This window comes from Pinus tabuliformis, chromosome 4_1, assembly GCF_031772625.1.
Source record: "Pinus tabuliformis cultivar Carrire ecotype Pingquan chromosome 4_1, CPIR1, whole genome shotgun sequence".
In the NCBI taxonomy this organism is placed as follows: Eukaryota; Viridiplantae; Streptophyta; class Pinopsida; order Pinales; family Pinaceae; genus Pinus; species Pinus tabuliformis.
The window spans coordinates 735,279,681-735,295,786 of record NC_142303.1 but is presented as its reverse complement, the minus strand read 5'-3'; the positions used below and the strand labels follow the sequence as shown (position 1 = coordinate 735,295,786).

Sequence of the window (16,106 nt, the reverse complement as noted above, 5' to 3'; positions counted from 1 at the left end):
ATCTATCTTATTTTTCACTATCAATTTCAAATGTGGAAACTAATTTTAAAAAATAATATTAACTAGCAATTGTCCCAAAAGGTACAAAGAGAGGCCGATAGGATTATTAAATTGGAATTGTTGAATTTTTCTAGAAGAGTTAATTGGTTTGTGGAAAACCTTGTTTTCTTGGACTGGATCATTGTGCAATTACTTTTCTTTAGATGTTTTGTTTATATCTATATTACAAGGAACACATTGAATGTCTTATTTCATTTCTGCTATCCCTACTAATATCCTTTTCGTGCATTTTCTTGATCAATTTGATGAAATATTCCATTATCCTTTGGTCAAAGTCCTCACCTGCATATTAGTGTACATCCTGGTAAGTTCAAAGCTCGAAAGCCAACCAAAAAAGTCAATGATAACCACCGTGCACATATTCAAATTCGTAATGTAAAACTACCAGACAGAGTTCAGACAGATTACCTCCAAGATGGGTATCATTGTTTGTAGCCAAAACCTCAAAAACTCTGTTGTCAATAGTCAGAACGCTGACATCAAACGTGCCATTGCCAAGATAAAAAACAAAAATATTTTTCTCTCCACCCTTCTTGTCCAAGCCATAAGTTATTGCTGTAGCTCTGGGTTCGTTAATAATACGAGCTACATTCAAGCCAGTAATAACACCAGCATCCTTCGTTGCTTAGCGCTGTGCATCAGTAAAATAAGTTGCACAAGCCCACAAGTTAACATTCACAATGCGGTCAACAATTGATTACCCACAACCTCATAAAAAAAAAGGTTGAAAAGAAAGCATACCAGGGACAGTCACCACAACATCCTTTATAGTCTTGCCAAGGAATGCTTCTGCAGTCTCCTTCATCTTAGTCAAAATCATAGCACTGATTTCCTCAGGGCTAAATACCTTTGTCTCTCCATCTCATACTTGAACTTGAATATAAGGTTTCCCATCTTTGTTCACAATCTTGTATGGTACAATTTTCATATCCTTCTGAACTTCTTTGTCTTCAAACCTATATAAAACAAATGTTTTCATTTAATTGTGCTCATCAAGTAAAAGTTTTAAATCATTTTCTTGAAGTTTGGACAGGGAAGAAATCAAATCCTGATCTGACCCTAACCAGAATGTTGCTCGACCCCTAACTTAACATGCCAATTTCATGACTGGCACCCTTGTGGGTTTAATATCAAGGCGAGAATTGGACTTGCAATAAATATAATTGTCTAATGAATGGGAAAATTAGAGATCAGAGTACTTACTTTCTCCCAATGAGTCTCTTGACATCAAAGATGGTTTGTTCGACATTGACTGCGGCCTGGTTTTTGGCAGCCTCTCTATCAACCTCTCATTTTTCATGAACATCACCCATGATGGGGTAATATGGTTACCTTGGTCATTGGCAATAATCTCCACATGACCATTCTTGTAAACCCCACAACAGGAGTAAGTAGTTCCTAGGTCTACACCAATCACCGTTCCCAATTTCGCAACTTCTTCCCTTGCAATCAAAGATGCAAGAAGGCATCCTGAGAAAAAATAAATTCCCCGTGAAGAGTATTAGAAAATTCCTATATGTTACCAGGGAAAGGTTGCTTATATGGTCAAGTTTCTAGCATATATATTTTAACCAATTGTAGGTTTATCGTGGTCAAATTTCTAGCATATATATTATTCGTAGATATTTGTTAAACCAAATAAATTATAAAACTTGGCATAAGTAGACAACACAACATGAATAACGAGGAAACATTTCAAAAACCCAGCAATCATTCTTCTAGTAGGCCATCTACATCAAGACAATGTTGTCATATTCGACTCGATCTTATTTATAATCAGAAAAAATAAAAAGGGCTTCCTGTAATAAAAGCAAAGAGATGACTCCTTCCAATTTTAATGCATTCAGACGATGTCCAAAAAATGTCGATGCTGTAAAACTACAACACCGCAGGAAAAACATCTACCAAAAACTTAAAATGCAGCTCAATATTCCATCAAAAGAAGCAAGAAAACTTAACAGTCAACCATGAGATCTACAAGGCATAGCTGGTATTCATACATGCTTACAAAAACGCCTTTTCTAAAAACTAACTTAAAACCTAGAAGACAATATAGGGATCTGAAGGATAATATTTCTACACAACGAAAGGAAGCTCAATGTGTTTGAAAACCTTTTAAAAAATTGCGAATAGATTAGAAAAGATCAAACAAAGCACATTTGTCTGCATGTCTTAATCTACCAAACCCTTACCCCAACATCTCAAAAATCACTACCAGAAAGCGTAAATTTAATGAAACCTTATTTTTAGAGGAAACCAGAATGCCTTGCAAAACTCAAAATGCAGCAATAAACAGGGGAAATGACTCCGATCACTCAAAACAAAGAAGCTGAATTTAAACCAAAATGAGCGGAAAGAACAACCTATCTGCAACGATAAAAACTATGTAATATGAAGAATTTGGAAATTAAGAGTTTGGGTGTCAGCAATGTCTTTGCCAAAGTGTCATCGTCTAATGAGATTCCTCCACTTGCAATGGGTATGTATTCCATTCATGTTATTCATCAAGGGAACCTATAGCTACCCCTCATTCATTTTTATGGGTGTTTTTCATCCACTATTGACACAGATGTGCTAATATTAATAGAAAAATAATTTTTAATCATAATTGAAATTTACATGATAAATTAGCAAGACATTGTAAACTTAATCAATATCATAACCTCACAAACATTATTAAGAATATTTTTGTGAAATTGATGTGTATCATGTTGATTAACTTTTATATCAATTTTTCTAATATTATAAAAGATGTTTTATAACAAACCTCCAAACTCACATGATAAATTACTAAGACATTGTAAACTTAATCAAAACCATAACCTCAAACTCATCATAAATATTGGTTCAAATTTACATAATAAATTAGCAAGGCATTGTAAACTTAACCAATGCCATATCCTCACACATTAGTAAGAATACTTTATGGGGTTTAACGGTAAGTTTCGTTGGGTGAAACCCACGAGACGGAGGTTCAAATCTCGTTGAGTACATGGCCTGTTGTGTCTTGGCTCGAAGAGTACGGCGAGGCCCTATGTGTGGCTTGCAGTCTGCGACTCTTGTTGAGGCATAAGTTCTTGCTATGTGTGGCTTGCAGGTTGCTGCACCTAGCCTAGGTTTATAGTGGCAGCCAGTTGGATTTGATCCTGGGCCTGCCCAGGATAACTCTCACCAGTTACCGATTGTCCTAGTGTTAAAAAAAAAAAAATTTGATATGTATCATCTTAATTAACTTTTACATAAATTTTTCTAATATTTATAAAAGATGTTTTTTAACCAACCTCCAAATTTACATAATAAGTTGTTTTTTACATCATTTTTTTCTAATATTTGTAAAAAATGTTTTATAAAGAACCTCCAAATTTATATAATAAATTGTTGAGACATTGCAAACTTATTTCATAAATATTTAAAATACTTGTCTATTTAAATGTACCGTAAGATTAACCCAAAAAAAATCATTTTAAATATATTTACCTTTTATTTTTTAAATTATTTACAATTTTTTAAATATATTTTAATTTTCTTCTTAAAATATTATATCCATTTATAATTGTATAAATCAATTTTAATTTTCAATAAAAATTAATATTTAAATCAATTAAATTAAACCATTGTAATATAATTCAAAGACCTTTTATATAACAAAATTTATTTTATCTACTAATGTGAAAAAAGACAAACAAAACAGAAATTCGGTACGAAGAGACTTGGAATCCAACTTTACATTTGAACATAAACTCAAAATCAATGAAGTTATTTTTATACATACCTTTTATATAACGAAATTTATTTTATCCACTAATGTGAAAAAACAAACAAATCAAGTTATTTTTATACATACCTTTTATATAACGAAATTTATTTTATCCAGTAATGTGAAAAAACAAACAAAATATAAATTCGGTACTAAGATACCTGGAATCCAACTTTACATTTGAACCTAAACTCAAAATCAATGAAGTTTTTTTTATACATAAAGGTACAAAAATATAAATATGGAGCTACTTGGAATTTCTTGGAATTTCAACTTGAGGTTAAAACAAACTTATAAATAATGATACAGATGGGAAATAAAAAATTATTGGCTCTAACATCGAGCAACGGCGAATCACAAAGTGTAAACGGTGAACTGGGCGGGCAGCTTATTGTTGCAAGGGGTCCCGAGCTCGAAACTCGTCCCGCCAGCTTATTATTGCGAGGGGTCTCGTGATCGAAACTCATCCCGCCAACGATGTATTGACAATTCCAAGCGTACAACAATGAGATGTTTACAAATGATGTGCTCAGGGGCAGAAGAGAGCCGATAAAGGAGCTTACAACAATAAAATGTTTACAAATGATGAGATCAGGCGCAGAAGAGAGCCGAACAAAGGAGCTTGAGATCAGGGGTAGAAGAGAGTCGAGTAAAGGATCTCGTTCCAGATATCGGGAAGCCCAGGCAGACACCAGTGGCTGCAATCTGCGTAGCGCTGGGGATTTTTCCGTTGCCCGACTGTCAAATCGTTGCTGTATATCGAAGGGTGCGCGTCCTGCCTGAGCAACGACAGCGTCGTGATGTTGAGAAACGACACAGGCGATCTCATAGCTCTCACAACGCTTTCCGCCACTTGGAATTGGGGAGGATAGGCGCCCAGATACGAAGTCCCCGCCGTAGGTTCTTTCTCGGAGTAACAGTTACCGCCATTCATAGTACTGCAAAGCACAAAGATTCATTAAAAAATCAAGCAAACGCCATTCATCACAAGCAATTTTTTCACATTTTCAACCGGATCTGAGATTACTAAACCTGGAATGTGAGGGCGAGAAACTGCGGAAAAGGACTTTCGTTCTGCTGGTATCGATGTTGGAATCCATCCAGTTTTCCCAGGTAGTCATTCCTTTCTGGTAAGCCACCATGCAATCCATGCTGGTGTATAAAGTATTCCCTTCCTGCAGCTAATCCCAACTGCTTTGTTTTTTTACCCGAACAAAGTGTGAGTCATTCAGTCCGCCATTAAATATCACAGTGCCATAAAAGATCACAGTAAAAAATCTAACAGTTACCATTAATGGCTTGCATAAAAGTACCCTCTGAGATTGCCTGTGTGAGTCCACTAATGGCCCGAGTTAAAAACAAGAATATCGGCTCCCTTCCATCCTCTGCCATTACTCTCGGCCGAGTCCAGACGAAGCACCACTTTCTGCTGTCCTTGAACCATAGTGGTCACCATATCCACCAGGTACGGAGCTCGATAAAACGACATTGTAACTCCGTAATCCTGCCAATACCCAAATCATAACAATTTAGCTTAATACAATAACATCACAGAGATCATATTAACTAAGCTACCAGTACCCACCATGGCTCTGAAACTGGAAAGAGTATCTCCAGAAACCACGTATGTTCTGCCTTGCGGCAACGCTCCGTGAAGAAGGCAAATCATGGACTGCCATTGATCTCGATTCAGCGAATCTCCCACAAACATTAATGTTTTCCCCCTCAGCTTCTGCAACATGTCCAGTGCGTTAAATCTGCGACAATAAAACAGCAAAATCATTTTAATCACTGCAATATAATATTTAATTACTCGAGCAAAGTGTACATATAAATTTATTTGGGATTTTTGTATTCATGCCTTCGAAGGTTGCAGTAACCAGGCTTCCATCTCCATTTCTGGTAGTCCGAATCAGGCCTTCCATTCTTCTGGCAGTTGAATTCGCCATCGATATAAGGGCATTTACTCCAATCATACAGCGGGTACGATAAATCGTGAACCCAGTGCCCAGAGAATATATTGCATCTGGTTCCAATAGCTATATCCGACATTGTGAAGCTCTGAGATGGATTTAACTTCTTTGCATAATAGGGCCAAGTTCAATGCACATCAGCACTAGGAGGTGAAAAGAAAGAAACTCAATTTATATTTGGAAAAACAGTGAAAGTGCAGTGCATGCTTGCCACATGACACTTCAAATCAATGGTTGAAAGTGTCCCACTTGATCGAACGGAGCAAAGTAAAAGTGTTGACGATTGTTGATGCATAGGAAGGCCTATCGGCCTAATTATATCAAAGAAAAATATAAAAAATTATGTTTTTTTTCTTAAATAAGCAATTTATCATTCATTTCCATAAATAATTTTTAAAATTATATATTATATATTTCGTATCCAGTAAAAAAAAAAAACCTACAAATCAAATACTAATTTCCAATATAACAATACAAATTAACCACTTATTCCTTATAATACATTTCATGTCCCTAGTCATACATTTATATTGGGGCGTTATGGGAAGATTGGTGGAGGAGCGCCGAGTGGAGAACACCGACGACCGACGAATCACGAGTGAGTTTGTGTCTGCATCTGACCATTAGTGCAAGATCTAAGGCCACAGATACGCGAGACTAGATGGATGCATGAAAGTTACGTGCCCTGAAAAGGTTGACGCTTGGGTTTTGTATGCCCAAACGTGTCATCCTCATAGCTGCCTATACTCCCATATTTGTTCTGTCACTACGAATATCACCGGTTTTGGCTCACTTTGCTCTTGCCAGCCTTCTAGGCAGGAAGATCGGTGACCTCTTGTTTTGGAGGTCTCACCTGACAACATCTTTCCATTTTCACTCTAACAGTTCAGACTCCCTTTCACTTGTTTTAGCTCTACTTTCTCACCTGTTGTTGGTTCCATCCTGCCAATTTCCTATCTGAGGGTACTGGCTAGCATTGCTCCATGTTCCTTTACCTCACTCTGTGATGAAATATTACGATTACGTTTTGGCTCATGGGGATTTTCGCTGGTTGGCTTCGCGGTGCTCTTCGCTTGGAGAAACGCATGTTTTTAGTAGGTCAGTTAATTTATGAATTCCTTAACATCTCATCAAATGATAGTGTTATTTTCCTTTATGGAATTTGGATAAAAACTTAAAGAATAAAATTCTGATGTGGGGTATATCTTTATCCATTTTCTTAGAGAGAATATTATCACTTATCAAAAGGTTTTGAATACTGATTTACTATTTCAGTCTAAAGTCTAAATATTGGCATTTTGTTTAAAGACTTAACACCTCCCCAGAGGTCTATTTTTGGTATTCTCCTTGATTTCACATGTCGGGGTCTGTTAATCTGGGCTGGTCGTGGGTATCCATTTACAAGCTAAAGAATTACTTTGTCATATCTAAACCTTGTTCAGACATACGTTTCAAGATAGGTCCCTGGTGGTGTGTTTATGAAATATGTTGTTGTTGTATTGTATGTCATGATGTTTCATCCTAAATAGACTCTGTATTCCTTTGAGTTTTGATGCAAGAGGTGAAACTTATCTGTTTTTCTTGGGAAGGTCATGTCAATCTTGAGGCGATTCCCCTCCCTTTTTCCTATAATAATTCCATGTAGATGACTGCTCCTTGGAGGATTGGTAGTATTCCTAGCTGAGATCTGCATGCTCCATCGACATTCCCTGTCTCCTGGTCTTTTCGGGCCGGAACCCATTTCTCAGGTACAAGAAATGTTTCCCGTATATAATTCTACTTTTTAGGACAATCTTGGACAGAGGATTTGAGATTCAAATCTTATGGTTTTCAAGGATAATGGTAACTTAGGGGATGATGTCAGATCTTCTGGGACAATAGAAGCCGCCGTTTTTTGAAACACCTTTCATTCTATCTTATGCTACCTCATGTTAACGTCACTCACCTTTAATTCTGAAGATAGCTGGCCTTTTTTGGTTTTTGCTCTCCTCTTGGAAATGGAGCTTCTTATTCTCGAGGCTTAGTTATGTCAAGCCTTTCATTAGGTAAAGCCTCATTTTCCTCTTTTGATTCATTATTCTCTGGGTAATATATTCAGAACGGGTTAGGTCACATTTACTACCGAATTTACTGCCTAATCCAATATATCTACTTTAGGATTTCTCAGTACTCTTGTTAAGACAGGAAGTGGACTTTTCAAGTATGGATTTTGTGTCAGACCCATCGGCCATGGAGGCCATGATCCGCATAGCTATCTAGGCTGAAACCTGCCAGGGTGTTGCCATGTTGTCAAATGACTGGCAATCCACGCTGGATGACGTGATTGTCTGACCCTCGTTACCTACTGATGACATGGATGGTAATGGTCGGTCAAGGGTGAGATCAACTCACAAAGGCAACGAAAATGATGTCCAACTAAAGGAATATGAAAATTGTGAGCCTTCGAACTGCTATAAAAAGAACCTGAAACCCGTCAAAACTATCCCCCTGCTAGCGGCGATCAAGTTAGACAGTATTTACTTGATGGACTGCATTGCAAGCTTACAGGAATATGCTTTGGTTAGCCGATGGCACTTTGCAGAGATGGATGACACTAAGATGCGAAATTGGCTCGAGCTTCAATGGAAACCTCTGATCGGCTATACTCCCATTGTAGCTAAACTGATGAAAGAATGGTATTGCTTTCATTTTCTGAGTGCTAGCGACCTGGAAACCATTCAGAATCACCCATGGGTATATGGAAGGAGTTTTATTACGCTATATAAGTGGTACATTTGTTATAATCCATTGAAGATTACTCCTACTAATAACTTGATATGGGTGAAACTCCCTGGACTTCCTCTGGAGTTGTGGTCAAAGGAAACTTTCACAGAGATAGGAAATGCCATAGGAAGATGTGTATATGTTGATCCTAGATGCCAGGGGGAAAAGGCCAAACGTGTAACCTATATTCTCACAGAAAAAGCTTACAGAGGAGGGTTCCCTGACCACATCGAGATATCTTGGAGGGATTTAAAAATAAATCAGATATTGGATTTTTGGGGAGTCCCCTTCAGATGTTCAGCATGTCATAGGACAAGACACCTAATCAAAAACTGCACTGGTCACCCTGTTCTTAAGAACCGAAAGCATCATGGAAATTTCCAGTCTACAACAAATAAATATAGGATGAAGTCTCCATCCCCGGGAAGGGTGAAGTTAACACCCTCAATAAGTCCATCTCCATTAGAGTCTGGTGAACCGCAATGGGTTATTAATCTTGAAGAAATTTCTCATCAAACCCCACCTTCCTTTAAGAAGTCAAATCCTCAGGATATAGCTTCTCCATCAATGATGCCCCTGGAACCTGCTTCTGATAAAGAAATCCCTCTTCCTCCCCCAGTCCCTCATACATTCAAAGATTTTAATATGGGCCCCCATGTTACCTTTATTCCATCTTCCTCTTCATCTCCAAAGAAGGAAATGACTCCATCTGGAAAAGGAAAAGAACATATGGTTTTGGCTACTCCTTTAAACTCCCTTGTTTCTTCCCCTACAAATTTGATTGGTAGCGACCTGGACTATCTTCTAAGTAAGAAATCAATTGAATTCAGACCCCTTACTATTCATAAACTGGGGAAGCCATCCTCTCCTCAAATAAGCCCAAACTATGCAAAGAACATTACGGTGAGAAGGAAAAATAACAGGGGTACTAGACATTTTAGGGGAAGGGTTGACAGTGTAAGCAGAGGAGTACGTAATCTCTCTTATATATGTTCCTATCATTGATATGTCAGAAGAAAGGCCTCTTAGAGGAAGTATGGCTGAAAAGACTACTCAATGACTTTCATCATATCTATGAAGATAAGGGGTCTGGGGGCAGACCAAAAATTTTTGGCTCTAAAGAATCTCTTCTATTCAGAACAGCCTAAAATCATATTATTCCAAGAAACCATGCATAACACTCCTGTATCTATTTCCTATTTCAGAAAAATGTTCCCCACCTTGCATATAACTGCTTCGGAAGAAAATGGCCTTTGTGGGCGACTGGCAGTTTTATGAGATCCTGATTGGATCAGAGCAAAAGCATATAGGTGCTTTGCGGGTATTCTCATCTCGACATCAATTAGGGGGAAAGACTGCCTAATCAACATTCTAAATATTTACGCTCCTTACAAAAACAGATTACCATTATGGGAGAAATTATTTGCATCAGAAATTTTTGATATCGAATCTTTGAGGATTGTAGGAGATCTAAAAGTCACTTTAAACTCTAATGAAACATGGGGTAACAGCAGGAAAAAGGATCCTCTTGGAGATCGCATCAGATATGAGCTATTAAACAAAAATCTTGTTGACATAAGCCCTCCCAAAATGCTTCCGACATGGGACAATGGAAGGATTGAAGAGGCTTATATAGCCAAAAGACTTGATAGGTTTATCCTACATGTTAGCATAATCGATAGACTAGGCATGCCATTCTCAACAATTTGTAATGTGTTTATATCAGATCATAGACCTATACTTTTAAGTTGGAGAGAAAAGGGTTTCAAAAAAGGGTATTCATTCAAATTTAACAGGTCATGCTTGGAAGAATCAGAGTTTAATGATGTCATAATAAGAACTTGGAAGGAGCTATCATCAACAGATAATATGCCCCCTTTTTTGACCTTTAGGGACAAACTTTCTTCCATTAGAAAGGTTGTTAAGGAATGGAAATTTAAGAAAAGCCAACTGAACAGAGCGTCCCTTCGGGAAATACAAATGGAACTGGACAACATCTCTGGAGTCCTGGCTGCTCATCTACTCCCCTTCAATATGAGATGTCGTATAAAGGAGCTTCAAAAGAAAAAACTAAAAATTCTGGAGCAAGAGGAAGCATTTTGGAGATTAAAGAGTAGGGCTATTTGGCTTAAGGAAGGTGACAAGAACACAAAATTTTTCCACAGGTTTGCAAGCTCCAAATGTGAAAAAAACTCTATATGGAAAATAAGTGATGGAAAAATTCAACAGGACATCTCAAATGAGGTTGTGAGATAATTTCAAAATCAATACAAGAGAGCTGCGGACTGTAGGATACAGGACATTCTATGGGGCATTGATTTACTCCCACAAATGTTTGATGATGAACAAAATGACCACCTTTACCAGCCAATAACTGAGGAAGAGTTGTTAGAAACAATGAAATCTTTCAAAAGGGATAAGTGTCTTGGCCCAGATGGTTGGATGATCGAATTATTCATCCATTTTTTTGATCTTATAAAATATGATTTGCTAAGTATGGTAGAAGGTTCCAGAATATCAGGTAGCATACATTAGATAACTTCCTCCACTCAAATAGTTCTCATCCCAAAGAAAGCGGAAGCATAATCCTTTCAAGATTTTAGGCTGATATCCCTTTGTAACATTTCCTTCAAAATCATTTCAAAAATTATTGCTGAAAGAATCAAATAAACTTTATCAAGGTTCTTAACAAAGGATCAACATGGTTTTTTAAAAGGAAGAAATATTCTGGATGCAGTTGCAAACACACAAGAAAGCTTGTTTTCCATGCATACTAAAAAAAGTGAAGTAGTCATATTCAAAATTGACCTTTGAAAGGCAAACGATTGCCTGGATTGGGGTTTCATTAGATGCTTACTTGCAAATATTGGATTGAGAGCCAATATGATAAACTGGATCATGGCATGTGTTGAGAAGGTGAACTATGCTATCATTATAAATGGGATCCCATCCTCTTACTTTCTAGCTGCCAGAGGATTGCGCCAAGGCTACCGTCTATCCCCTTTATTGTTTATCTTGGCAATGAATTCTGTAAGCCTCCACATCAACAAGGTAGTCAATGAAAACAGGTGTCGCCCAATGAATATTTGTAGAAAAAATTATATCTCGCATAACTTATTTGTAGATGATATACTTATTTTTGGAATGCTATGTAGACTCACTTTGTTATGCTTATATGACAGCCTAAAAACCTTTTAGAAGGCCATAGGACTGCAAATAAATGAATCAAAGTCAGTGATTTTCCATAATGATGACAACTTGGAAATAGTAGAATGGTTATGTTTGTTGTTCGGGATAGAGGCGCAGTCCATTGAGCATGGAATAAAATACTTAGGATTCCAGTTAAAAGCGAAGGGATACTCTCAAATGGACTGGCAATGGATATTAGATAGGTACTATAAGAAGATCTCAGTATGGGAATACAAATTCCTATCAATGGTAGGAAGAGTTATCTTGGCTCAATCAGTTCTAACACAACTTGCAGTATACTAGGCTCACTTATTTTTTCTTCCTACACGTATCATTCAGAAGATGAATAAGTTAACTGCAAACTTTATATGGGGCGGCAAATCAGAAAAAATAAAATTTCACCTCTCTAAATTATCTAACATCTCTTTGCCGAAGAACTTTGGTGGATGGGGCCTTCTGGACTTGCGGACCTTCGGAAAGGCACTCTTATGCAAATCATTATGGAGAGGGATTTATGGAGAGGGTCCCTGGAGCAACACAATCAAAAAGAAATATATGGGTAGTAAAGATATCTCATACTGGTACAAGTTGGGAAGGATTGGATCCACATATGGGTCAGCAATATGGTTGAGTTTTCGCAAGATAGAAGAGTATTTCCTAAGGAATTTAGCATGGATTTTCCAGTTTGGTAGTAAGATCCTCATTGGAATAGATCATTTCTTGAGCAGACAGGAGGAAATAAATTTGCCTAAGACACTCCTAAATTTTTTCCATAGGAAAGGTTTTCTCTATTGGGACAAACTGCTTTCTGGATGGTAGGGCCCCTTCCTTCTATGGAAAGAGGCTGACAACATGGGGATGTCAGATATCTTAGCTCGGCATTGGAAAAACGTTAGAGACTGCTTGAGAAACTGTGGCATATATCGTTCTTTGGAAACTAATGTTCTTATCTGGAAGGATTCAAAAGGTATCACCCTAGTTCGTGTAAAGGACATTTACCAAAATATGATAGGCTTAAAGTTTGCTCTTCCCTGTCCAATATTCCCAACAATCTTTTGGAAATCTGGATGTCCTTCAAAAATGATTTTCTTTTCATGGCTGGTCTTTCACAAAAAAAAATTATCATGGGAAAATTTGAAAAAGAGGAGATGGAACGGACCAAGTATCTGTTTAATATGCAAATCCACTAAGGAAAGTAACTGTCACATATTTTTTAATTGCCAGAAAACTCGGCAATTATGGCAAGCTCTGGAAAATCTTTATGGATTCCCACATATTTCTCATGCATCTATGAAAGAAGCATTCCTTTGGGGGAGCGGGTAGAAGGAATCCTGGAGGCCGATAGTTATTATCACCCTCTGGTGCACATGGAGATGGAGAAACAATGTTATCTTCAAGGACAATAAAGAGCCTTTCATGGAAATTTTACATAATGTCTTATCTCTTTACGACTCCTTACCGAAAAAGACTCACAAGAAAAAAGAGTTTGATCATAAAGAGCATGCGCATGCTCACACAATATTCCCAAGAGCGTATTTCGATGGTGCTACGCAAAATGGATCTTGTGGTTGTGGAGTACAGATCATCATGAATGAAAATGTACAATATCTCATTTATTGGAATGGGGGAAAGGGCTCTAATTGCAAAGCTGAGGCGATGGCTCTCACATGCGTTCCAAATTTTTGCCTTTTCCTTAACATTAAGGCAGTTTCAATTTTCGGAGATTCCAAAGTCATGGTTGATTATGTATCAGGAAAAAACCATATCTACAAGCCTCACCTTGTAGGCTGGATGGACAGAATCATGTTCTTTTGGAGAAGGATGGAAGGATGCTCCATTCACCATATTTATAGATCACAGAACCAGCAAGCGGACATCTTATCAAAGGAGTTTCTTCTATTGGAATTAGGTATTTGGAGCATGAAGGTAAAGTCTCATGAGGAAACTTTCTCTATCCAAGAATTTTCCTTCCTAGGTTCTTAATTTCAAAATCTTGCTGAACTCATGCATGCACTGTCTTTTTGTTTCCTTTTTTCCTCTTCCCCCTACTGAATATTTTGATTATGTATGGTCGAAGTATAAATTGAAATTTCTAAATAGCATTGCTTCTCCTCTGAGAATCTAATTATCCTATTTTCCCCTGTATGAGCAATGTAAAATCTTTTATTTTGCATCTTTTTCACAGCGCAATAGACTGCCTATTTTTTCTTGGAAATCTTATCCTTTTGCTGGGATTATGCTTCCCATCTCATCTAGATATTTTTGGCACATATTGCTCCAGCTACAAATAACCAATATGAAGAACTTCATGTCAATGTATGATCTGTTCATTATATATCTTATATAATACAATTATGCTTTTTTCGCTCTGAAAATATTCTAAACACTATGTCCATTGCATTCCTTTGACATCTCCTTCATTTTCATCATAAAGTATGTAACCGTCATAATTAATGTTATCCCAAAACAATTAAATGTTACATACATATTGATAAATACCTGTGGATAAAACAAGGGTAAATAGGAGTACTAACTAAGCGATTAATTAATCAAGTTACGGCTACCTGCGCTATGCCATAAGGTGGTTGGGTAAGGTAAAAGCACTCCATAATCGGTAAGGCGCAGGTATTAAGAAAACCAAGGTAACGTTGATCAGGTCCTGAAAGGTAAATAGCGGTAACCCATCCAACGCACAAAGGGATTAATTCCTCGATTGTCTAGGGCAAGACTAGTTCTTGCAGGGGGTACCCGGTGTGGTACAAAGGGAAGAACAGTACATCAATGTGTATTTGAGTGCATTTGTGTTTATTACTATATTATTCTTCCAACCAGAGCAGATGAAGCTATTCTTCTTGGTTATTCTTCCAGAAGTAAAGGATACAAATGTTATAATAACAGACTTCGGAAATTTTTTGAAAGCATTGATGTTGTAGTTGATGAAGCATGCAAAAATCCAGATCAAATGAAATTAACCGAGGAATATGACAATGAGGAAGATGGTGATTTCTTTCCCGCTTCAAAGCAAAATGACGTTGAAGAAGAAACCAATGAAGCATCCAAAGATGATACAACAAATTGGGAAAAGACTCCATCCAAGTATGTTCAAAAGAATCATCTAGAATCTCAAATTCTAGGAGAAAACGAGGTTGGTGTACAGACAAGAAGAACTCTTACAGGGACCTCAAGCTATCTAGCATTACTACCCTCCACTGAACCTCAAAATGTAAATGAAGCCTGCAAAGATGAATGTTGGGTCAAGGCCATGGATGAAGAACTTAAGTAAATTGAAAAGAATGATACTTGGGAATTAGTTCCTAGACCTCATGATAAAAATATTATAGTAACAAAATAGATATTTAAGAACAATATCAATGAAAATGGAGAAGTTATTAGAAACAAGGACAGACTTGTTTGTAAAGGGTATGCTCAACAAGAAGGTATAGATTTTGAAGAAACTTTTTCACCTGTTGCCCGACTTGAAGCCATAAGGATGTTTCTTTCTCTTTCTAGTTTTCAGAAATTCAAAGTATATTAAATGGATGTAAAATCACCCTTCCTTAATGGAGATTTATAAGAAGAATTTTATATTAAACAACCAGAAGGACTCATTCTTGGAAATGATGCAAATCTCATATGCAAGCTCAAAAGGTCTCTCTACAGTCTAAAACAGGCTCCAAGGGCTTGGTATAACCACCTTGACAAATATCTACAACAACAAGGCTTTACAAAAGGTTCTACAGATAGAAATTTATATGCAAAAATTTGAAATGATAAATTGCTCATTATTTTTGTTTATGTAGATGATATCATTTTTGATAGCAATGAAGAATCCATGAGTTAGAATTTTTCTTCAGTAATGCAACAAGAATTTGAAATGTCTTTACTTGGTATACTTACTTATTTTCTTGGTCTACAACTTCAACAAACAAAAGATGGTATCTTTCTTTCACAAACTAAATATCTCAAGCATATCTTGAAAAAGTACGGAATGGAAGATTCTAAAGCAGTATGTACTCCAATGGTAACAGGATGTAGTCTGAGCTCCAATGATGAATCACCAGCAATAACACAACCAACCTATATATCTATGATTGGAAGTCTGCTTTATCTAGCAGGTACCAGACCTGACATCATACATGTAGTAGGAATTGTTGGAAGGTTCCAAGAAAATCCAAAGTAATCACATCTCCACGCAGTTAAAAGAATTTTCAAATATATTAAAGGAACTCAGGATTTTGGACTATGGTATCCTAAAGATACAGACCTTACTCTTCATGCATGTACATATGTAGATTGGGCGAGAAGTGTTGATAATCGAAAGAGCACTAGTGGTGGTGCATTCTATATGGGTTTCAGGTTAGTGT

The 16,106-nt window shown here is 37.0% G+C and overlaps 2 pseudogenes across 1 annotated transcript; both read right to left on the bottom strand.

Moving 5' to 3' along the window:
* Positions 1–223: 223 nt before the first annotated feature.
* On the bottom strand, positions 224–4,284 carry LOC149178243 (luminal-binding protein-like; annotated as a pseudogene).
* A 139-nt stretch (positions 4,285–4,423) lies between these two features.
* Positions 4,424–5,893, bottom strand: LOC149178242 (protein trichome birefringence-like 45; annotated as a pseudogene). Its single transcript, XR_016258430.1, has 5 exons — positions 5,679–5,893; positions 5,403–5,574; positions 5,121–5,321; positions 4,850–5,008; positions 4,424–4,763 (listed from the first exon to the last, which is right to left on the bottom strand). The product of XR_016258430.1 is annotated as a protein trichome birefringence-like 45 (transcript).
* Between the last annotated feature and the right edge of the window lie 10,213 nt (positions 5,894–16,106).